The sequence below is a fragment of the Jaculus jaculus genome, chromosome 6, assembly GCF_020740685.1.
Source record: "Jaculus jaculus isolate mJacJac1 chromosome 6, mJacJac1.mat.Y.cur, whole genome shotgun sequence".
In the NCBI taxonomy this organism is placed as follows: Eukaryota; Metazoa; Chordata; class Mammalia; order Rodentia; family Dipodidae; genus Jaculus; species Jaculus jaculus.
The window spans coordinates 162,712,483-162,736,978 of record NC_059107.1 but is presented as its reverse complement, the minus strand read 5'-3'; the positions used below and the strand labels follow the sequence as shown (position 1 = coordinate 162,736,978).

The following is a 24,496-nucleotide window of genomic DNA, read 5'->3' as shown; positions in this document are numbered from 1 at the left end:
AAAGAAAAAAGGAGCTGGATTATTTAGCAAGTTGTCTATGGGAGGAAGGAAGGCCTGTCTGCATGGGGTGCAGCTTTCCAGGCCACAGCACTTGACGCACAAACGCACCTGCCTCTCCCACCCCTGGTCATGGTGGGACCTCACCCCAGTGCCAGCCTCATAACCCTAAGGCATGCCCCAGCAACACCAGATCACCAGGCCTTTGCTGAGCCAAGTTGCACCCCGCAAACAAGCTCGGAAACAAACGGCATCTTGAAGAGCCTGGCAAAGCCCAGTCGGAGTTAAAGCTGGGGAACCAAACTACTGCCTAGCTAAGAGTGGGGTCAGAGGGCTGCACCCCCAGAGCCAGCAGCTGGAGGCAGCTACAGCTGTCTTCAGGGGCAAAGGGTTCCAAGAGTCTGTGGCTTGTCTCTTTTCACACCTAATTAGAAGAAAGGGCCTTAAAAAAAAACGGACATAAAAAACAGAGTTAAGTCTCAAAAGCTTCTTGGGAGAAAAATTATAATTTCATCGAACATTTGTGGACCGGCAAAGAAGGCATGGAGTGGCCAGGCCTGAATTGGGTGCCCCTTGATGCCTGGTTCCCAGTGTTGGTGTCACCGGCCTTGTCCTCGGTGCTGGAAATGTGATTTGGAGGGGAAAGAGTGGTGGCTCAGGTCTCCAGCTCCCTCTGCCAGAAGATTCTGGTCTTCCTGGTCAGGGAGACGGGCTTCTCTCTCCGCTCTGCATCTGAGGTCCCTGTGATTCCCGGGCCTGCGTCCCTCGGAGCTCCTGCGTCTCCCTGGGCCCGCGCGCGCCCACCTGCCTGGGCGCCTTCGAGGGGACACCGGAACCGGGCGACTTGCGGGCAGGGATGCGGTCTGGGCCGCGGCCGGGGATGCGACGCGCGGGGGCCCCGGGTCCCAGCCAGGCCTGCCGGCGGCGCGGGGTCGGGGTCGGGGAGACGGCAGCAGGGCCCGGCCACCAGGTCCAGTCACCAGGCGTGCCCCGGCCGGGTCCTCCGGGTCTGGGTCGTCGTCCTGGGCAGAGTCGGGGACACCGTCCCGTCCGATCGGGGCCCAGGCCGGCCGCGCCCCGCCGGCGGCGGCGGCACGCGCCCCAATTAGCCGCGGGCCGGGCGGCGGGCGGCCCCATTGAGGGCGAACAAAGGGCGCGACCCCGGGGTCAGGAGTCGCCGCCGCCGCTTTGTCCCGGCCCGCCCGGCCAGCAGAGCGCGCGGCGAATTGACTAAAGCGGATTAGAGGGTCGCGCCCCGACCTCCCAGGGGTGCCGCCTCCCCTCGCCCGCCCGCCCGGGCCGCCCGCCGGGGAAACTGAGGCCCGGCCTGCACCCGAGGGCTCACTCCCGGGAACCCCGGGCCCCGTGGAGAGCCTTTGCAGCCACAGAAACATGGTGTGATTTCTCTGGCCTGGCATTTGACAGAATCCTATGGTTTTCAAGCCTCCTGGTCCCAGCATTCGTTTGATGGGGAAGAAAATCATCCTTGCCTGGAGGCTAAAAAAAATGTTTTGTTGGAAGCACGGGCACATTTCCCTCCACAACTTACATCACAAAACCCTGCAACGTTATGGATGGATGTGAGTGTGCGTGCGTGTGTGTGTGTGTGTGTGTGTGTGTGTGTACATATTTTAAGGTTCAGGCCTCTTGTCTTGACAACAGCCCCAGTTGTGAATCTCAGGGGACTTACATGTGCAAAGAAATATTATGAGATACAGACGTTCTTGTAAGTATAAGCTAAAGAAAATAAGTATATTTTTCTTTCTTTTAAAAAGAGAGAATGGTGTATATAAACCAACCACTAAGATTTCCACCCAAAGACCACAGTTTATCATTTGACTATGAATACAGGGCTTATTTACTTCCCAGCACTAAAATTTTGCAGAATATTTGAGATTGCTTTAAAACACCCACAGGAGCCAGAGAGAACACACACTCAAAGGCAAGCATTCGCGCGGACCCAGGAAAGAACATCCGTTTCCCTCCTTAATGCCACTGCTCAGGGGACAAAGCCAGTTCTCCTGAAAGCCATATACAACTTCGAACATTTATATGCTGTGCCTGATGCAAGTATTCATCTTTGACTAAGGACCCCGCTTGGTATTTGTTTAATAACCTATCAGTATAAGGAACTTTTATAAAAGACCAAATAACATTTACTCACTGTATGTATATATAGGTTGGCCTAACGAATATTTCTACTCTCCGTTATCTATTCTCAACAGCTAAAGGAAAATGTGCCATTTGCCTATATTTCTATTCATAAGCCTTCAAAAATAATTTCGCCTGATTACAAAAATACCACGTGTTTAAGGAAGACTTACAAGTTTAAAGTACAAACAATTTAAGAATAAAATATGACCTTAAGACATACGTAATTTAAGTAGGAAGTGAAAATATAAGTTGAATATAAAATACACACAAAAAAGAGAAAGCTTGCCTATATGTCATTATCCATAAATAATATTGTGTTTCCTTCTCAACTAGTGTTCGTGGAACATGTGAATACAATGCACGATTATTTACATACATATTACAGGTAGGGAAATGCTGTGTTCTGTACTTTTCTGCTTGGCTATCCTGGTCTCTTTGCCACTCTGCCCCAGCCAGTTCCAAGCCATTGCAAACTCCTAGCACTATTTCAAGGGTGACACAATTGCCATTATTTCATTTTGTGACAATTTACTGCCATGCCACCTATCATTTCTATTTTTTTTTCTTGCTATTTTTTTCTCCTTGTAGCTGATACAGTAATGTATGAACTTCTCTGCGAGCTTGGTCTGTGATGTGACTTACAAGGACTCTCCAGTGCTCAGCGAGGAACTTGTCAGTTCTGGAATCCTCTTTGGATCACAGTGACATGAGTCGTATGAAGTCTCCTGGTTCCCGCTTTAGGGGTCTGGTTCTAGGGAATGTTTGCTTGACTAATCTGTGAGGTCACCCAAGGCACATTCCTGGTTGTGCCGTAGCATCTGGGGCCTGTGTTCTTTTACTAATGTCCTGGTGTGTTTCTGGCTCCCAGGCTGCTTGGCACCCACGCCCGACTACTCGGCGGGTTTAAGTCCGGGCTTAATGTCAACACCCTGGAAATGACCATCTCAACAGCTCTGACGGAACATGACTCGTCTAAGAAGCGGCCTGTTTGATTTGGCTTATTTTACCCAGGATTCAGGCATCAGCACTGTTGTCTGTGGCCTCCAAACATCAATGCTCCCATGCTTTCTGTCCCCTAACCACCCTGTCCCCTCCACAAGCAGGGAAAGCCTCACCTGCCCATCTCCACTCCTGTGGTGGAGTTCCAGGTCCCCCCACTTGAGCTGTCACCCAGAGCTCGCCTGAGACCAATGGCTTGGCCACACTGTTGTGCACGCGGTGGTGTGGCTGCCTTGAATGGGCTCCTAGAACCACAAAGGGAGGAGGCGGTTGATGCCAGGGAGCCAAAGGCCTCGTCCCTGAATGCCCAGGGTCTGAGCTGGTCACTTACAGGAGGAAGACCATCCACCCAAGAGGAAGAGACCAGGACAACCCAGCAGGAAAGCGGCATGGTGTTATCTGAAAATAGATAATGCAAGAACCAAAAGAAGGAGAGGAAAATGTGAGCGGACTTTGTCTGCGTGGGAAGCAGGAGCCGTCTCTCCCCTCCATGCATTTCTGTATTTTCCATATTGTCCACACTGAACATACCATGCTTTCAGGATCACAAAAGATTTGTGTTACTGATAAGACTCTACCTCTACTATGTCAGAGATACAATTCATTGTAAGACTATAATGAATGTTTGCTACTATGCAGAGGTTTAGTATAAACAATCATCATCACATACCACCAGAAAATATGACGATGCTAATATTAGGAAGGTCACATGTCCCCAGCACTTGACCCCATACAGAAACACTCTCAAACAGAAAATGAAACCGGGGACTCCGCCATGCCACGCTGGCTGCTGATGTCCCAACCTTACAGTAGCCCTGAGGGCAAGCTGGCTGGACCCAGTGCTCTGACGGGCCAGGCTTCGTGGAGCCCTTCCCTGCCCATGTACCTAATAGCAGCTCCCAGGGCATTTTCCTTGGGGATCCATGGTGCTTCTTACAGTCCCAGTCTTTTTGTTTGTTTGTTTTCTCATTCCCCGCACCCAGGGTAGAACTGCAATTAGCTAAGACCAGGTTTGCTTTAAACTAACGGAATTAGCACGGGCTCCTTTGTCACCGGATGGGCATGCTCTGGCGTGTGGGTCACACAGGGGAGTGGCCCTGTGAGCGTGGCAGTGTCTCAGCCAGGTGGGAACTCTTTTCCACACGAAGACATCAGAGCCGTGGAAAGAATAACCGTGCAGAGGACAAGACCTCAGAACAAGTCCAGGGACATGCCACCCTACACCCCAGGCCTGTGTGAGCATACTTCATTTCTTACTTTATTAACAGTGGGTCATTTTTAGCCCCCAGACCACAACTGAGAGGTAGAATGAGACTGATTTAAATATCTTTCTTTAAAACTGGGTTAAAAGGCGCACCCATGTGCTGTTTTCTACTCTAAAAGGCAATTCCTAAATTTGGATTTAAAAAAAAAAAAAAATCCCTACTCCAGCGTGAACAATCCAATGGCTCTCAGAATGCAAGTAAGATATACCACTCTCCATGCTAAAATCATCTTCACCAGCTTAAAATAAATCAGAACAAAATGCTGGGTGCTGAGCATATGTCTTCCATCACTGGCTTTCTGAAGGCAAAATGGGAAGAGCTGCCGCACACAGACACTCTGTCCCGGGCGCCAGCAGCCTGGACTCTGGCGGGTCCCGGAAGACAGCGATGACGCCCCAGCGTCTCATGGGCTGCGCAGACTCAGGCTTCTCATATGCCAAATAGAGTCTCCGTGCTTGACAGGAATTAAATGATAAAACAACTGGACAATACAACCAACAGGTGAGATGCACGAGCTGGCGCACATTCATTGCCTCCCCGAAAAAAAAAAAAAAAGTCTGGCACTCAGAATTTTTTAAAGCTCTAAGTAGATGGGCACACTTTCAAAAAGACCTCTTGTTCCTCTTCCTCTCTTCCCACTGGGCACAGCAAAACAGCCCTGCTAGCTAAAGTGAAAAGACATGCCCCTTTAGTCTAGCAAAGAAAAGGCGAGATGCGGAACCCTTGCAGAAATGAATTTTAAGTCAATAAACGGGAGTGACTGTCAGCTGTGCTTTACACCTTTTGGGGGAAATACTTTTTTGCAAGTTTCAATAATTTAACTGTTGATTCACAGCAAAATGCCAATTCCGGACCCAAGGCCTGGGAGCGATTTAGGTTGTACAACTTAAAAATACAATGCTAAGGGAGGGGGGAACAATGCTAAGGTAACAATAAGAGCTGCCTTTAGGAGTCTCCAAAGAGGGTGGGGTTACAATTAATTTATTTTATCTTATCCATCTATCTACTCATAGGATCATCAGTGTGTTCAGTCATAGACACCAGCACTAGAGCCACTCCTTAATTTTTCAGTCTTGGCTTTCATTGTTTCCAGAAAAGTAGTCTCCAAAAGGTGCCTACTTTCAAATGTGGAGGAGAACCTTTTAAGAGTCATGCACACTGGGTTCCCTCGCTAACCTGAAAATCTCTCCTCTCTCTCAGTGACAGTGGAGTGACAGTGATGGAGGCCTGTCAACGCCTGTTTCCCCAGAGAAGCCAGCGAGGTCCCGCAGGCCTGGTCTCAGCTTCTATGAGAAGCATAACTTAGCCAGGCTGGCTGCTGGAAACAGAACTGGTGAGGATGCACCGGCCAGGCCACCAGGTAGGCGGTGGGCAGCAGGGGGTTAACTTGGGGAGCCCAGTGGGCCACAAACAAAAGCCCACAGGCAGGGATGGGATGGAACACAGGCAGGGGACCAGAGGCTGCAGGGCCCATGTGGACAGGCACAAACACAGGGGGCTCTGTCTGCCCGCCTGCTGCCCTGGCACAGTGACTAACCACCCCACCATTGTGAGCCTGAAGTCAGTCCTTTGTGTGGCCCCTGAGTCCGGGAGCACAGTGGAAAAGCCCTCTCCAGCAATTCTCCCTTGCCCTGGAAACCTGTAGCCCAAGGCCTCTGCTCTCTGCATCTGAGGCTGAGGGGTTACTGAGGGCCTGACCATCTAATAGAGGAAGCCTTAGCCCTGGCCAGAAAGAAATCCAGCAAAAAAAAAAAAAAAAAAAGTTTTTTGTTTTTTTTTTTAATTTACAAAGCCAACGGGAAACTGCCCAGCTTTGGGGATGGACATGAGGACTTGCTAAACCCTCACTGCCCCCTTCCTCCTGTCTCATGCAGCCTCTGAGCCCTTGAAACATGGAACAGCCCAAATACACTGAGGGTCTTGAGGACTTAGGTAGGGGAGTGAAACATCTCATTAGTAATTTCATATCTACACATTGAGATTACTGTTTGGAATAAAGATTAAAATAAATGAATTCCATTATTAAAATGACTTGACTCACATTTTTATTTTTACTTAAAATTATGGCTGTGAAGACCTGTGCAACTGCCTATGGGGCTGTGATTGGGGTTCACATAATGTTTCTATTGGGTGGTACTGGGATAGGTGGGAGTCTGAAGGTGAGCTCTGCCTTTCCTAACCCTGAGCACTTGAACACAATTCTTGTCTCAGGACCTTTCCTTTGTCAATATTAAAAATTATATTTTATGACTATATAGGATTAGAGACCAATATACTCCAACCTGGGTTCATTATTACACATTATTATTTTTCTGTGTCGTTTTTTGAGGTACGGTCTCACTCTAGCCCACGCTGACCTGGAACTCACTATGTAGTCTCAGGGTGACCCTGAACTCACGGCGATCCTCCTACCTCTGCCTCCTGAGTGCTGGGATTAAAGGTGTGCACTGCCACGCCCAGCTTTACACATTATTTTTCTAGCCATTTTTTCTTCTGATTATAGAAGGAGCTGAAATTAGAACAAGTTGTGGCCCTCGATGCTGCACCTGATGGGCACTGGTACCAGAACCGTCCCCAGAGCTCTGCACCAACCCCTTCTAACTCGCCAGCCAGGCACAGGCCCCCCTTCTGCTCTGAGGGCTCACCTGCTGCCGCCCACCTTCCTCTAGAATTTATTCCATGAGTCCTGCTCTGAATGTGCAGTGTGAGAGCCCCTCCAGACACCAGAAAACATCCCACATGATCTTTTTTTTTTTTTTTAAACACTAAAAATTAGCCTGGAGAAACACACCCAGGATTCCACTATGGCTGAAGACCCCAAGTCAGTGTGAACTGGGTGTCATCCCTAATAGGACCTAGTCACCAACTTTCACCCCCTAAAAGCAGAGCCAGGCATGGTGATAGCAAGAGCAGGGACTGGGGATGGAGAGATGGCTTAGTGGTTAAGGCACTTTCCTGCAAAGCCAAAGGACCCAGGTTCTACTCCCCAGGACCCAGGGAAGTAAGCCAGATGCACAAGGGGGCACATGGAGTTCGTTTGCAGTGGCTAGAAGCCCTGAACACCCATTCTCATTCTCTCTCTCTCTCTCTCTTTCTCTCTCTCTCTAAATAAATAAATAAAATTACAACATAAAGAGCAATGACTGGTATCATGTCATGGCCCATGACTGGCTGGGCCTGTTCAGGCATCAAGAACCATGACCCTATGTCTGCACCCTCCCATGGCTGCTGCATGCTGTGTCCAGATGGGGTTGCTTGAGGGAGCCTGGATTTCCAGCATCTCCCAGACAAGGCATCTGGGCTGCCACCATCTAGCCTGGCCCAGACTCCGCTGGGGAACGCCTGCTTGGTGCAGGAGATGGTTAAAATTCTGTGTCCTTTTTGCATCCGCCTCCAGAGGAAGCTGCCCCCACCACCCCTGCAACCAAGAGGAGGTGGGAGGGGCTGAGAGCAGCGATTCGATGCACAGGCCTTGGGATGTTTTTCTCCTTGACAGCCCTGGGCCCCGCCTGCCTGGCTTGGCCCTTCCTCCGCATCTGTAAGCCTGGCCCTGCTGCCAGGGCTTAGCTTGGTGGCTGCTACTCCTACAGAAGCCCGCAGATTCCCCTTGGACCCCAGGCCCGGCCCGCTAGAGGGAGGCCGGCTGGGGCAGGCGGGCAGACCACGCTGCATGTGGCTGCCTGGCACTGCTTTGTGCCTGCCTCCTCCGCCAACCAGTCTCCCCCAAGAGGCCTTCTCCTGACCCTGCCATGCTGCTTGCTGTTCTCCCCCTGTGCCCACCATGCACCCACCCAGGGTACCCTCACCTTTTGGGTCCCTGGTCCCCAGCCTCAGGTCCTGCTCGTGCCCAGGGCACCCAGCCACGTCCTCCGCGCCTCTGCTGCTCGCCCCACCCTGCTGCCCGCGCTCGGCAGAGAGCCTGGCACAGTGCCAGGCTGCTTGGGAGCCCAGCCCGGGCAGGGCGAACTTTCCGGTGGGGTGTGTGAGGGGGAGGTACAGGAGTGAAGCTGGTGCCAGGGAAGGGAGTGGGCCCCAGGTGCCCAGCGGCTGCCCCCCCAGCCCCCGGGCTGGCATTCACCCCCCCACACACACACGCACAGTCTCCTGAGTCCCATAAAGGCACAGACACCACCAGTGGCTTAGTCAAAACAGTCATGTGCAGGAGCCGGCAAACAAACAAAAGCCTTTATTTATTTATTTAGTTCACACACCCAGATAAGGAGGCGCCTTTTGTGCACATAATTTCACACACACCAGAAAGGAGACGAAGCGCGATGCTCCCTACAGCCTGTGAGCCAGGACAGCCGGCCTGGCCTCATGAATAATTGCAGCGCCTTGGCCTGGGCATTTCCATATTTAAATTGGGCGGCAGCGTATGATTAATTGAGAAGGAAAAAAAAGCAAAAAGGAAGAAAGGAGGTGGGGGTGGGGAGCCGGACATTCTGGCCAGCACAATGTGCCAAGGTGCCCGCTTCTGCTTAACTCCTCCCATGCCAGGCCCAAGGGGGCACTGCCACCAATGACTGAAGGGGACCCAGATGGTGGCCTCTGCAGTCTGGCCTGGGGTACCCACCATGGCTACCTTCCTTCATCCAAGACCACCTGGCTCCAGACACTGACCCAGGAAGGTTCTCTTGTGTTCTAGCATGGCTCAGGGCCCAAACATGCCATTACCACATCCTGAAAGGGGAACACCTCGAGCTGGGACAGTATTGCCCTTGGCCACACACATGTCCACATCCCCATGAATGAACTACAGAGGAGCTCTGAGGTCCCTTGCCACTCACACAAGCCCCCTTGCAGAGGCTGCCCCACGCCCAGCGAGTCATCAGAGTAGCTTGCTAGCTCTGCCAGTGGGGAAGAAGGCCTGTCGCCTTCTGGACAAAGGTCCACTGGCTCACTGAGAGCCAGGTCAGACTATGTTCTTGGAAGCCAGAGCCCCAGATTTAGGGACAGCCATCATCATGGGTCAGCTCTGCCCTTGCTAACTGTGTGGACTTAGGCAGGCTATCTGGCCTCTCTGGGCCATCTGTAAAATGAAACTGATGCTCTCGTCCTCAGCCGGGCCCCATGGGGTTGAGATATGTCCTATAGCATACATGTAAGCAGAGTCTGCTTGGGGTCCTAGGTCATTTGTCTTTGTGGTGGGCAAATATGGGACCAGGGAAGCCTCCAGCAGGCAACTTAAGTAGGGGACAACCCTGGATGGTCCCAGGATACTCGGCCATGCTAGGGACCCAAGGACAGTTGTTAGGGCTCAATAACTGGCCTAGTATACATGACATAGTCCTGGGCTGAGGGCTCTGGGGGCAGGGCTTGCTTTCTGACATAGGCAGATGCCTCAGCACCTCATTCTCCTGCTCATAGCATAGTCCAAGCCACATCTATTTTCTGCCAACCACAAGGCTTCGGGGCTCTTTGTAGGGAATAACGTCTTCTCTGTGGACTAGCTGCTGTCCTCGGACAGCCTCAGCTTCCTTGTCTACAAGGTGGGGAGCCACTCTCTGCAGCCACCGTGAAGGGGACGAGAGCAAGAGGCACTTGGCACGCCGCATCAGGAGACTGTGGCACAGCGGTGGTTCGGTTCGGTCACCACCCCAGTGGCAGAGGTGGGGCCTGCTTGCCCAGCCACTGTCCCGTAGGCTGGGGGTAGGGCTTCCTCAACTAGCCCCTTATTAGTTGTGCTCAATCACTTAGCTCCTCCCTCTCTTCATAGAGCTGGCACACTCAGGCGTGGCAGCACAGGGGGTGGAGGGGCATCTGCACTGAGGGTGGCACACCTGGCTTAGGACTGCGGTTGGGCACCTGTGACTGGTTTCCCTGGGACTTCCACTGGTGACCTTATGTGAGTTTCACACTCAGGCAGGGAAGAAGAGGAGGAAAGGGAAGGGAGGGGAGAAGGATGGCATCTCTAAGTCCCTAGGAAACTAGCTTCTTGGGTCTCCTGATAATCACCTTTGGTAGACAGAATAATGGTTTTGAGGTGCCCAAACCCTGGTTCCTGGAACCTCTGGTCGTGTTCTCTTGCAAAATAAGGGTATGTTACAGCTTAGGTATAACACAGTTAGGAGCCTGGAATGGGAGGTCGCCCTGGGCTAGCTGGACAGCCCAATCAAATCTCATGAATCTTTAAAAGTGCAAACCCTTTTCCAGCTGTGATCAGAGAGAGTAGAACCTGAGGAGGGGACCATGAGCCAAGGAATGCAGGCAGCCACCAAAGGCTGAGACAACCAGAGCTCTGGCTCTCTTCTGAGGCCTGCACGACTGCCCACCGGTGCCTTGCTTTGGGCCCAGTGACACTTACATCAGACTTACAGCCTCCTGAACTGTAAGAAAGTTGTTCAAACTACATCAGTGATGGGTTGTTATGGCAACCACGGGACACTGAGCTTCCCTTCTCCATGTGCCCACATGCCACTGGGCATAGCTCATCCTGTCCTCAGGAGTCTTCTATCATGTGAGCAAATACCCTGCAGTTCCTTCTCTGTCCAAGGCGGCCTTAACCTCACCTGGTGAGACTGCTGCTGCCTCTCCTCCTCCTCCCTCTCTTGTTCCTCTTCTCCCCTCCCCCTCGTGACCATTTACCAAGCATTGCCCAGAAAGGAGCACTCCACCAAGGGCTACTTCATTCCCACTCCGGCCAGCAGGCTCAGGGGCCAGCAGTCCACTTTGTCTCTTATGCACCTCTGAATCCTGCCCAGTTTGGTGGTGCTGGGGCTGCTGTCTGCTCTGTAATCCCTCCTGTCTCTCCTCACCATGAGGGCCGCCCACGTCAGTGCTTCTGCTCCTGCAGCTTGAGTCCTTGTCTGTAAAGGGACCACTGTAGATGCCAAGGCTGTGGCGTCAGTATGTCACACTCACAAGTGTGGGGGGCTGAGGCTTCAGGCCCAGTGAGATTTTATACATTCTCAAAAAACTTCCAAAACTAAAAGTTCTTCCTTAGCAGCCTAACTGGAAGTGCCCAAACTCTGGCATAGGCTCACATCCTTAAGAGGTAGAAAAGGGCACAGTCACGTTGCTCATGGCATGGAAAGACAGTGTGTGTCCACTAACAAGAGGCTAGTTAAACATCCCCATGGGATATTAACTTTGCAGCACTGAATCTTCAGGCGGAGGAAGAGAGCTGAGACACAGGAGGTACAGTGCTGTCTACAGTAATATGGAACACGTTTGGTTTTGTGAAAGGTGGGTGCGCTATTCTCAGTGACAGTCTTTAAGTATGGACTCAAAAGATGGGCTTCTTTTATGAGATGCCAAAGTGACAAGTGACCTAAAATTACCACAAACACCCACGATAGTGTGTGTGCCCATGTGCCCATACCATGAATGAGGAAGAGGAGCTGTGAGCCTTCAATGAAGCTGTCTGAGGACTGCCTGGGACCCAGCATGGGGCACGAGTAGGTGCAAGGCGCAAGGGCTCCACGGCTTGTGTCCTCGGCTGCTCCACAGGCCTGGCATGCCCACCCAGGCTCAGAAGGGCCCCGCTCCAGAAAGTGCTCTGTGGCCACCATGTTGAGATTCTTCATCACTTTCGAGCAAGGCCATGTGTTTCCATCTCGCACTGAGCCCTGTGAACTAGGCAGCAGCAGAGGTGAGGTGCTCATGGCTCCACACTGCTGGCCCTCCACACGTTTATCTCCAGATGCGGCTGCCAGCTGCGCTTATCCGCCACTCTGTGGGTCCCTTTCTTCTTAGGTTTCATTCAGATTTTCCAAAATTTGGAAATCTAACCCCAGGAAACCAAAGTAAATAAATGCTATCCCCAAGGACAGAGGCCGGCTTGTCAGGAGGTGGGCGGGGCCACCAGCACAGACCTGGAGTTACTAAATAGGCTGTTGGCAAAAAACAGAAAACAAGGCTCAGGTCTGTCAAAACATGCCCTGAGCATTGGCGATGCTTTTTCTGGGGACCTTCTTAGGAGGGTTACTTTACCCAGCAAAGCCAGATGCTTTGGGCGCACAGCCACTACCTGCTCCCCATCTGGTCCTCCTCATTACATCTCAGGGGTGCCTGGGTGGCTTCTTCGCTTCTGCAACAGCCACACAGAAGTCAGGAGCTGCCCGCCTCTGCAGGCATTCAACAGGCTGCGTGACCAGTGGCCTGAGCAGCGCACAGGAAACAGCTTCTCTGGGCAGGAGGTGAGCTTGGAGAGCTTCGGTGATGTGGGCATTGCCTGGGATAGCTGGCAGCAGCTTCTTGGGCAGAGACCTGCCTCTCAGTCCTCCACGCTCAACACAGGGCCGCAGGTGCGCAGGAGGGGCTCAGAGACGGTTTCTTTTAGAATTAGAAACACAAACACAAGAGAGTAACAGGAGAATCCTAAGATGTGAGAGAGAAAATGCTGTGCCGAGGCAGGTAACTAGTAGAGGAGTCAGGAGCCACCCCTGCACAGCAGAACTCAGTTCCTGTGTGCCTGCTGTGCACTAGGGACGCCCTGAGCAAGGATCACGGCGAGGATCACACTGAAGCAGATCTATGTCATGCCCATGAGGCTCAGGTAGATGAGGGTACCCCACTAAGACAGGACAGTGACGGGTACAGAGCATGGTCGTGTGCACAGAACTGGCCCTGCAGAGCAACAACACACCCCGGTTTTCAGCACCCTGGGATATGAACAAAGTCCAAGTCCTCTCTCTGCACCCTGACTCCCCTCAGGGCACTCTGACCATGGCGGACACTGCCGGAGCAGAACACGTGCAGCGGGGCAGAATGGGTATCTCACTCTTAGATTTAGATCTCATAATCCCCGCAGACAATCAAATCTGGCAAGTAAGCCAGGTGTCTAACTGAACTCCCCAGCGAAGCTTCACATCTGCCTCCGACCCCTGCTCCCCAGATCTGGGCGGCCTTTTCTCCTCAAGGCCCAGGCTGGGTCCCAGGGTCACTATGAAGCCTGCCTCTCACCAGAGCTCATGTGCACAAGACTGAGGACCTTGCTGGGGATACAGAGGAGGGCCGGGTCTGAGGCTTGGTTCTGATCTGGAGACCCTGCTTGAGAACCCGGTGGAGCCTCTGGGGTGCCCAAGGCCAGGGGCCTGCTCCAACCCCCGGGGGGCTGGCCCACCTCTTCTGCCTGGGTATTGTCCACAGCCCTGAAGCTTCTGGGACCCAGGTGACAGAGATTAAGACTAGTAATGGCTTCTGGATAGCTGAGGGCCTGACACCCCTGGGAGCAAGGCCTAGGTGGTCCCAGCCATGCCGGGCACCAGGTTACACTCAGAAATAGTGCCAGGACACCTCTGGAGCTGCTGGAACTCTGCCTCAAGGGCCTCTCTCAGGCGCATGTTTCAGGCAAAGGGAGAGAGTTGGGTGTGAAGTGGGCCCAGGGGACGGGAGACAAGCAAGAGTGTTCCACTCTTGTCCTCAGAGACCAGGCTCCCCAGGGCCCTGTTCCTTCTCCTCCCCATGTCCTGTGTCCTCAACACTGGCCATGCCCACTTACACCCTGGCTGCCCCCAGCACAATGGGGTGACCAGGCCTTCTGCTTAACAGAGTAGCCCACGGTGGTCAGAAAGTCACTCGGGCCCTCCTGGCACATCAGCATGGATGTCCACGGAGCTCCGAGCTCCTGCTGCACCACTGAGGGGACAACTGCCCTGTGGTTTGCCCAGGCGGGGGGTTGGCTGTCCGTGTGTGCGGCCCCCAGGGGCAGCCCCCGCCTCGGAGGGTGAACGCCCACCAGCAGGGTGGCACCAGTACCTCTCCCAACCCCCTGCAGCCAAAGGGTGGCACGCGACGCAAAGACACCCACGAGGAAACCGGGGCGGTCTTTCCCCCCTTAAGCGGAGGCCGGAGCCCCAGGGTGGAAACTGTGGCCGGCGAGCGATTCCCGGCCCAACTCCGAGCCTTTCTTTGTGCGAGGCCCGGAGAGCAGCGCGCGGGGCGGCGGCCGGGCCCGGACCCCCGGGCAGCCCCGCCGCGCCCCCCGGGGCGCTCGCCTCGGCTGCAGCCGCGGACCCCACCCGAGAGCCGGCCGCTCGCCCGCTCGCCCGCCCGGGGCCAGGGCGGAAGGCGCCGCCGCTTACCAGGTCATCCGGAGCGGAGCGCAGCGCGGCGCGGCGCGGGCAGGGCGGGGCGGGGCGGGGCGGCGAGCGCGCGGGGTCAAGTTCACGGCCGGCCGCCCTGCCGACCGCGCGGGGTCCCGACGCGCCGCCGGGACCCAGGCCGGGCCACCGCCGCGGCCAGCCCGGGGCGCTGCTGCCCCTCTGGTCCCCGCAGCCCAACTTTGTGTACGGCCGCCGAGCTGGAAGTTCCCGGGCTTCGCGGGCGCTGGGCTGGGTTTTCAAGGCAGAGACATCCGAGTTGGCAACAAAGAGCGAAAGCAGGCCCGGGGGGCCGCGGGGGGGCGGGAGAAGGGAAAGAGGGGAGAGGGAGGTAGGAGGAGAGACTCACCTACCGGGCGGGAGAGAGGGCCGCTTTCCAAGCCCCAGAACTTGAAATTCCACCCACGGGCCTCTTTTTTTTCTTTCTTTCTTTTCTTACCTTCCCCCCCCCCTTTAATTTTCTTTCTTGTTTTCATTCTTTTTTAAGGTTTTGTCTTTTTCATGAAAGGTTTAAAAAAAAAAAAAAAAGGAAGGCCCATACCAGTCCGGACCAGAAACTTTCAAAGTTCGGTCGGGCCCCATCCCCTCGTTGCCTCCCCTGGCACCAGGGTTTGGGAGCCTGGCTCCCACAGGGTGCGTGGGGTGGAGGTGGGTGGGACAGGTGCTTCTTAAAGGGGTGGTTCTCAGGCTTCCGCCCCACAACAGCCTCAGCAGGAGTGGGGGTGGGGGTGACACTTCCAGCACCCAGGCTTGGGTCAGCCTGTGATCTATGCTGTCTGTCAGTGGGTGGCAGCTAGTGCCCTAAGGAGGGGCTTGCCCCTGGGATCTGGGTCCAGGCCCACCCTACTCCAGACTGAAGCCCACTCAGAAGGGGCCAGCACCTGTGGCGACCACAGGACCCTGTTCTCAACCTCAGATCTGGATGTTGGTATGTTAGTTGGCCTGGCTGTGGGCTACAGCCAGAGAGCTGCGGCCTGCCATTTTCTGCTCTCTGCCTGCCTTCCAGCCCTCCCAGGGCAGGGGACAGGAGACACACCTGGTACCTAAGGGGAGGCTGTGTGGACTGGGAATCTTCAAAAACGTGAAGTCAAATCCCCAGAGATTGGCCAGGGCCTGCCGGAGCTGGACCAGTTGCTGAGAGGCAGTGTCCAGCCGCCAGAGCTCTGGGCCACTCTGCCCCGTCCTGTTTCCGCGTGTGTCTGTTTATCCTTCTCCCCAAACTCAGGACCTCATGCTTGAGCAACAACCACTTTGCTGACTAAGCCATGGTCCCAACCCTGCAGTAGTTTTTTTTTTTTTGTTTTGTTTTTTTTTGGTTTTTCTTCGAGGTAGGGTCTCACTCTGGCTCAGGCTGACCTAGAATTCACTATGGAGTCTCAGGGTGGCCTCGAACTCACGGTAATCCTCCTACCTCTGCCTCCCGAGTGCTGGGATTAAAGGTGTGCGCCACCACACCTGGCTCCTGCAGTGGTTTTTAATACTTATTTGTGAGAGAAAGAGAAAGAACGGGCCTCCTGCCACTGCAAAACAAACTCCAGATGCATGCGTCACTTTGAACATCAGACTTTATGTGGGATTTTGGGAATTGAAACCAACCTATCAGGCTTTGCAAGCAAGGGCCATCTCTCCAGCTCCAGTTTGTTTTTCTTTCTTTCTTTTTTGTTTGTTTGTTGTTTGGTTTTTGGTGTTTTGAGGTAGGGTCTCACTCTAGCCCAGGCTGACTTGGAATTCACTATGTAGTCTCAGGGTGGCCTTGCACTCAGCAATCCTCTCACCTCTGCTTAGATTAAAGGCACACGCCACCACACCCTTTGTTTTTCAAAGAACAATGGATTTGAGACTATGGGGACTTGGATGGGGGTAGGCTGTTGTCTCTCCTCCCACAAAAGTGGCAGTGGCAGCTTAAGGTGTTCTGGACCTTGTCTCTTAAGGGACATTTTGCCTCCAGTGATTTCTCACGCTCAGCCCTCTCAGGAGGACGTCTACATGTGGTTCATGACAGAGGGCCCATCCATCTCAGACTTCCACACAAAGACACAGAGGTGAGCAGGCCATGCCAGCAGCTAACTAGGATGGCGGTGGCACCTGTTTTCAGAGCACAGATGTACCGCCTCTGCAGGCTGACTGCGTGAATCCCACAGTGGGCTCACCTAGAGGGAACTTCACCTGCAGTGAGGTCTGAGAGCCTGTCCCAGAGCCAGTGGGATGGGGTCACAGTACCAAACACTGGAAACAGCTTTTCCCTTTCTTCTGGAGCTTCCGGGGAGGATCAGCAGATGCAAGTCCACAAGGCAGAGTCAGCATCTCAAGAGAATTCACAATCTAATTCCTCCTAAACCACACTCCCTTATGCAGCAGCCGGCCCAGCCTGGGGAGGGAAGGTGTCTGCTCACCAGAGACCACTGTGCAGTTTTAAAAATATTTTTATTTTATTTAAACTATTTTTATTTATTTGCAAGCAGAGAAAGACCAACAGAGACACAGAGAGAATGGGCACATTAGAGCCTCCAGCCATTGCAAATCAGCTCCAGATGCATGCACCCCTTTTGTGCATCTGGCTTTATGTGGGTACTAGGGAATCAAACTTGAGCCATTAGGTTTTGCAGGCAGTGCTTTATCTGCTGAGCCATCTCTCCAGCCCCATTTTATTTTTTTGTGGTTTTTTTTTTTTTTGAGAATGACACAGAGAGAGAGGTAGAGAGAGAGAAAGAATGGGCACACCAGGGCCTGCAGCCACTGTAAATAAACTACTGATGCATGTGCCACCTTGTGCATCTGGCTTATGTGGATCCTGGAAAATCGAGCCTCGAACTAGGGTCCTTAGGCTTCACAGGCAAGTGCTTAACCACTAAGCCATCTCTCCAGCCCCGTTTTGTATTTTAATGTATCAGGAACTGATGCTTGGGCTCATTGCCCTTTGGACTCCTTGTCACTGGAGCTTAGTTTGTCTCAAAGGGTGCCACCCTATATCCATCACCATGTATTACGTAAAAAATACATATATATGTGTGTGTGTACATATATATATATATATATATATATATATATATATATATATATATATATATATATATATGAACTGAATTCTGTGTACAGAAATAATTTCAGATCCTGGGTAGATGACATAAAAATATTTCAGCGGAAATTCATTGTGTTTAGAGAAAATGCTCACCTTGAAGATGGATCTGTGAAGAAAACAGTATAATTCTTATAGCTAAAACCATCCTGTCCAGCCCTGGATCCCATGCATGGGTATTGTGGTCCATCTTGAGGCCTCTGGTTTCCCGTGGAGAAGGTGACAGCTCCCAGATGCAGGGCATTCTTGGGAACCAGCAGTGTAGCTGGGTTTAAACTCAATAAATGACCAGTGCTTTCATTGTCAAGTTATCAATTTTATTTATTTATTTATTTATTTATTTATTTATTTGAGAGAGACAGACACAGAGAGAAAGACAGATAGAGGGAGGGAGAGAGAATGGGCGCGCCAGGGCTTCCAGCCTCTGCAAACGAACCCCAGACGCGTGCGCCCCCTTGTGCATCTGGCTAACGTGGGACCTGGGGAACCGAGCCTCGAACCGGGGTCCTTAGGCTTCACAGGCAAGCGCTTAACCGCTAAGCCATCTCTCCAGCCCAAGTTATCAATTTTTATTTCTGGTTTTAGTTTTTTGAGGCAGGGTCTTGCTCTAACCCAGGCTGACCTAGAATTTACTATGTAGTCTCAGGGTAGCCTCAACCTCACTACGATCCTCCTTCCAAGTGGGATTAAAGGCGTGTACCACCACTCCCTGCAAGATATCATTTTCTTAAATGTTATTTATTTAGTGTGTGTGAGCATACCACATACCACAACATGCATGTGGTGGTCAGAGGACAACTGTTATGTCAGGTCTCACCTTCTACCTTGTTTGAAGCAGGGTCTCTCCTGTGGCCGAGTTTGGGAGACTCCTGTCTCCGCCTCCTTTCTCCCCATGGCTGCATTGGGATTACAGAGGCCTACCACAGCTTCCAACCCGGCGTACTCAGAGTGGTGCGGTAAGCGCCTTATCCACTGAGCCATCTCCCCAGCCCGCAGTTATCATTTGACTGGAGGCTTCAGGGACATTACTTTTTAAAATTTATTTATTATGTATTTATTTATGAGAGAGAGACAGAGAGAGAAAGGATGGGTGCCAGGGCCTCCAGCCACTGCAAACAAACTCCAGATGCATGCACCCCCTTGTGCATCTGGCTTTCGTGGGTCCTGGAGAGTCGAACCAGGATCCTTTGGCTTTGCAGACAAACGCCTTAACCGCTAAGCCATCTCTCCAGCCCCACTTACATTTTTTTTTAACACAGGGTCTCAATATGTGGCCCAGGCTATCCTCCTGCTTCAGCCTCCCAAGTGCCAGGATTATAGGCATGTGCTGCCATGCCCAACTTCAGTACTTGTAACATCCTCCCTCCCTCTGTTCCTCCCCCTTTTCCCTTCTTCTATTTCTTGTTTTTCCTCCTCCTTCTCTCTTTTATTTTCTCCTCTCCCCTTGTCTCCTCGTCTTTCTCTCTACTTTGGCTGGCCTGAAACTCACTAATGTTCATCAAGCTAGCCTCCAATAGAGCATTCCTCCCATTTTTGCCTCCCAAGTGCCGGGATGACAGGCGTGTGCCACCATACCTGGCTCTCCTCATAATAAAAGCGGTGTAGAAGCTGAGTGTGGTGGTACACACCTTTAATCCCAGCACTTCGGAGGCAGAGGTAGGAGGATCTCTGTGAGTTCAAGACCAGCCTGGAACTATAGAGTGAGTTCCAGGTCAGCCTGAGCTAGAGTGAGACCCTACCTCGAAAATTAAAGTAAGTAAATAAATAAATAAATAAAAAGCAGTGTAGGTCAGGCATGGCAGCGTACAACTTTAATCCCAGCACTCAGGAGGCAGAGGTAGGAGGATCGCTATGAATTCAAGTCCAGCCTGGGACAACACGGTGAACTCCAGGTCAACCTGGGCTACAGCGTGGCCCTACCTGGAAAAACAACAGCAAAAGTAACATATTCTGATGTAAAAAGATTGGAGAAAGGCAAAGGAAAAGATCCCACCGTGCTTCCTCTCCTTCAGGCCTGCAGGCAGTCACATTTCAGTGCATTTCTTGACAGTTGCAAAAACAGAGCCCATGCGTGAGTCGGTACCACGCTGGAGTGAGAAGCTCTGGGGTCCTTGCACAGTAGGGTGACGACAGGTTATGTCAGTGTCCTGTGTATTTCAGAAAGCAAAGAAAGCGCTTTGTTTCCATCACAGAGAAGGGAAGGGGCTTGGGGAGGCAGATCTGCTTTAAACATGATACGACGTGTATAACTTCAGAAACATTTCAGCTGCCTGCACGCATGCACACATATTATGTTCTTGTGTGTCAGTTTAAAAATAAATGTAAGCTAAAAAGAAATACACAAGTACCCTACAATTTTAAACACTGTTTTCTTTCATTTCTATTATTTATTTTATTTTATTTTATTTTATTTTATTTTTGTTTTTTTGAGGCAGGGTCTCACTCTAGCTCAGGCTGACCTGGAATTCAATAGGTAGTCTCAGGGTGGCCTCGAACTCATGGCGATCCTCCTACATCTGCCTCCCAAGTGCTGGGATTAAAGGCGTGTGCCACCACACCTGGCTCCTATTTTATCTATTTTTTGAGATGGTGTCTATGTATACAGGCTGGCCTCCATCACTATGTAGCTAAGTATGGCTTGAACTCTTGATCCTCCTGTCTCATGTCCTGGAATGATAGTCACATGCCACCACAAAAAATGCCAGGAAAGCCTTGCGGAAGACCTCACAGAGCCAGCGACCTTCCTGTGCTGCACAGTGACACCTGGCTGACCATGCCACAGGCAGCCTTCATGCCAGCCATAAACCCAACCCCTAAGCCTTTAATCCCAGCACTTGGGAGGCAGAGGTAGGAGGATCACCGTGAGTTTGAGGCCACCCTGAGACTACAGAGTGAATTCCAGGTCAGCCTGGGCTAGAGTGAGACCCTACCTCAAAAAAAAACAAAAACAAAAAAACCACCCTGTGGCATGGCTGCCTATTCTAGAAGTTGTGGCATTTGTAGTGCCAGTGATTAGAAATTCAGGGTCCCATCACATCCTGAACCTGCTGTGCCTCAGCTTGCTTACTTAGAACTTGCTTAAAAATATGTATTCTATCAGCTTCAGGCTCTTGTTTTAATCTTCCCAGGCTGTGCAGAGCTTGTTCTATCAGTCAAGGAGGGGAACGAAGCAGAAGCCCTTGGGGGCCTGTCTTGGGTCCCTGTGAGGCCAGCCAGCAAGAGAGGAGAGAGGGACCACTGGGCCCCAGCAGCTTCCAGTGCAGGTAGAGCCTGGGTCCCAGAGAAATTCACTGTCAAGTGTGAAGTTCGCCAGTGAACACACCAGAACCCTGATGCAGGAAGAACAGTGCAGATGCCTAACCCTACACCACTTTGATCAGCTACTTTGAGTCCAAAAGCCCTTGTGGATTGAAGTTTGAGAGCCATGAGAATCCAGGCATGGGGTCAAATTCGCCAGCCACCAGTGGTGACTCTGGGCTACTGCTGACCTTAGCATGGCAGGGCTGTGGACGGAGGAGCTCATGTTCAGTGGCTGGCACAGGGTCTGCCAGCTTATCCCCTCCAGTCCTCACACCCAGAGCGGTGCATAAGCCACAGGCCCAGGGACAAAGCTCTCCCAGCTGCCCCTGCCTATGAAGTAGCAGTGGGACCCGGTGGACACACAGTCCTCCAGAATCCCCAACATAGAAACAAGTGAGCCAAAGACAGAGTTTGGGGGCCCCAGACCTTGGCCACCGTCTTTACAGATGCCTTGCTGGACTGTGCCCTTCCATTGGGACCAGGGTGTTCTCCTGTCCAGGAGCCCAGCCCCACAGCCCTGGTCTGCTGCAGTTTGGAAAACAGATATGCTTGGTTTTAATTTGTTGATAAAAGCCTTCATTAAGGAAAATTTAGAAATACAGGAAAGCACAAAAAACAGAAATTGCCCAGGAGGTAATTACTGGGTACATTTTAATTGAAAGTTCTGGTACAGTCTCGAGTGTGTGGGTGTGCATGTGTGTGCATGCACACATGTATGTACATAACACTGGACCGTACTACAGGTCACGAATGTCTACTTGTGCACATACATAGCCCCTATATTACACCAGCTATTTCAGTATCTTTTTGCTTAATGTGCTATTGAATTTTGTGACACCCAGTATTATTGTCCTCAGTATTTAGAAATAAAAGCTAAATATCAATTTCTAAAATCAGCATTATTGGACTGGAGGTGTAGCTCAGTTGGCAGAGTGCTTGTCTAGCATGCATTAGGACCTGGGTTCAACTCCCAGCACTGCATAAACCAGGTAGAGTGGTACATGCCTGTAATCTCAGTGTTTGGGAGGTGGAGGAAGGAGTTTGAGTTCAAGGCCACCTTGGGATACAGAAGACCCTGTCAATAAATAAATCTTGGAACCATTATTGCTGAGGTAGTTTCCTGTCACTTGCACTATTCATGAGTTTTTCTAAGAAAATATTTATTTATTTAAGAGAGAGAGTGAAAGGGACAAATAGAGAGACAGAGAGAATGGGTGCTACACAGCCTCTAGTCACTGCAAACAAACTCCAGGCATGTGCCACTCTGTGCATCTGGCTTTACGTGGGTACTGGGGAATCAAACCTGGGTCCTTATCTTTGCAGGTGAGCCCCATAAACACTGAACCACCTCTCCAGCCCACTGCTTGTGAGTGTTAACAGGTGTACAACTGTACATACAACTACTACCTCCATCTCCACCAAGAAAGGAAGCTTCCGTGGTCACATGATGTTCACTAGACCTTTGCAAGCAGGTCCTGCATCCCACCCAGCAGTCACCTCCTGCATGGTAGTTTTACCTTTTTTTTTTTTTTTTTTTGGTTTTCCAAGGTACGGTCTCACTCTAGCCGAGGCTAACTTGGAATTCACTCTGTAATCTCATGCTGGCCTCGAACTCACAGTGATCCTCCTACCTCTGCCTCCCAAGTACTGGGATTAAAGGCATGCACCACCATTCCTGGCCAGTTTTACCTTTTAAAAAAAATTTTAATTTTAATTTATTTATTTGAGTGAGCGAGCAAGCGAGAGAGAGAGAGAGAAAATGTGTATGCCAGGGCCTCCAGCCACTGCAAATGAACTCTAGACATGTGCGTCCCCTTGTGTGTCTGGCTAATGTGGGTCCTGGGGAATCGAACCAGGATCCTTTGGCTTTGTAGGCAAATGCCTTAACTGCTAAGCCATCCCTCCAGCTAGTTTTACCATTTTTATTTAATTCAAAACGGACCACAGAGTGTGAACTGCTCAGCTCACCGGATGCCATTTTGTCCTCTCTATGCACAGCTGGTGGCTCTGTGTTGCTTGTTTTTGGTGCATGTGTGGGGTGTGAGTGTGGGATGTGTGTGTGCATTTTTGAATGTGAGTACACATGCATATGGAGGCCAGGCGTTAAACTGAGTGTCTTCCTAGATTACTCCACCCTATCTATTGGGGTAGGGGCACTCTTTTTTTTGAAAATTTTTTTTGGTTTATTTTTATTTATTTGAGAGCGACAGGCAGAGAAAGAAAGAGAGAGAATGGGTACAAGGCCTCTAGCCACTACAAACTCCGGATGCTTGCACCACCTTGTGCATCTGGCTTACGTGGATCCTGGGGAATCAAGCCTCAAATCGGGGCCCTTAAGCTTCACAGGCAAGAACTTAACTGCTGAGCCAGCTCTCCAGCCCAGTAGGGGCACTTTGGAACCCAGGGCTTTATCAACTGAGCCATCTTCCAGCTCTGGCTTTTCATGGGTCTATAATAGCCCATCCACACTGACTGGAGTTTGTCTCTTGATGGGTTGTTCTGATGCTTTATTTATTTTGAGGGTGTAGTGAATGTTTTTTTTTTTTTTAAAGTTTTTAAATGAGCAGTAGGGCTGGAGAGATGGCTTAGCAGTTAAGGTGCTTGCCTGCAAAATCTAAGGACCCAGATTCTTGATTCCCTAGGACCTGCGTGAGCCAGATGCACAAGGTAGTGCATACATCTGGGGTTCATTTACAGTGGCTGGAGTCCTGGCGGGCCCATTCTATCTCCTCTCTCTCTCTCCACCCCTTATAGCAAATGTGGGCTTGACCTGTGTCTTTCCTTCCTGGAGCACCCTGAGATGGGGAAACTGAGGGTGGGCTAGAACGATGTATGCACAAACTGTAGGTCACACAATGGGTCAAGAACAAGCCTGGAGGAAAATCCAGCTTCAAGAACCCATGGCCTTCCAGGATGACAAGCTGCCTCCTCTCACGCATTTGCCCATCAGAAATGCTTAGAGGGTGAGTGGTTCCAACCTCCACAGACACACCAAACCCTGCTAGCTCTGAGGGGAGCTCCTTCCTTGGCCCACACTCAAGTCCACTGCTGAGGAAAGCTGCTTATATTCATTCATCCTTATCGCTATGGAAGGAGGTGGGTGTTGGTGTCTGAGTTGGAGCAGCCCTGGGTCCCAATCTTCGCTTTGCTTGAAGTCAGCAAGCCAACAGAGGCCGCTGTCCAGGAGAGGTGAAGCCAGGAAAGGAAGAAGCCATTCTCTTGGAGAACATGTGTTTTCTGTTTACAAAAAGGCCTGTCCAGTTCCCATGATTTGTTCTTTAATATGGAGCCAAAAAAGAAAAAAAGAAAAAACTCCAATGTGAAGTTTCCTCTCTGAGGTATACTTGAAGTTACAAAATCTGATCTTGCTGCAGACAAGCTGGCCTGGGCCTCAAGCCAGAGTGCTGGCTTCAGCCAACATGCAACAGATATAACCTGGAAAGCCTTGGGGACCCTAACCCTAACCATGGAACCACAGTCACCGCAGCACATCCCAGTGCGAGAGGTGAGGGCAGCTATGGGTATTGGTTCCGTCTGTCCCTGCTATGGGTATTGGTTCCGTCTGTCCCTGGGCCACTGGCCTGGCAGGCTTGGTCCAACAAACCACTACTCGGAAATCAGCTAGTTTTCTTGCTGCTGCATTAAGGCTGTCTCTCCCTTTC

The 24,496-nt window shown here is 51.5% G+C and overlaps 1 long non-coding RNA gene across 1 annotated transcript; it reads right to left on the bottom strand.

Moving 5' to 3' along the window:
- Positions 1-1,317: 1,317 nt before the first annotated feature.
- On the bottom strand, positions 1,318-8,298 carry LOC123461412. Its single transcript, XR_006637683.1, has 4 exons — positions 8,222-8,298; positions 3,482-3,549; positions 3,267-3,395; positions 1,318-1,494 (listed from the first exon to the last, which is right to left on the bottom strand). It is a non-coding gene; the product is annotated as an uncharacterized LOC123461412 (long non-coding RNA).
- Positions 8,299-24,496: the final 16,198 nt, after the last annotated feature.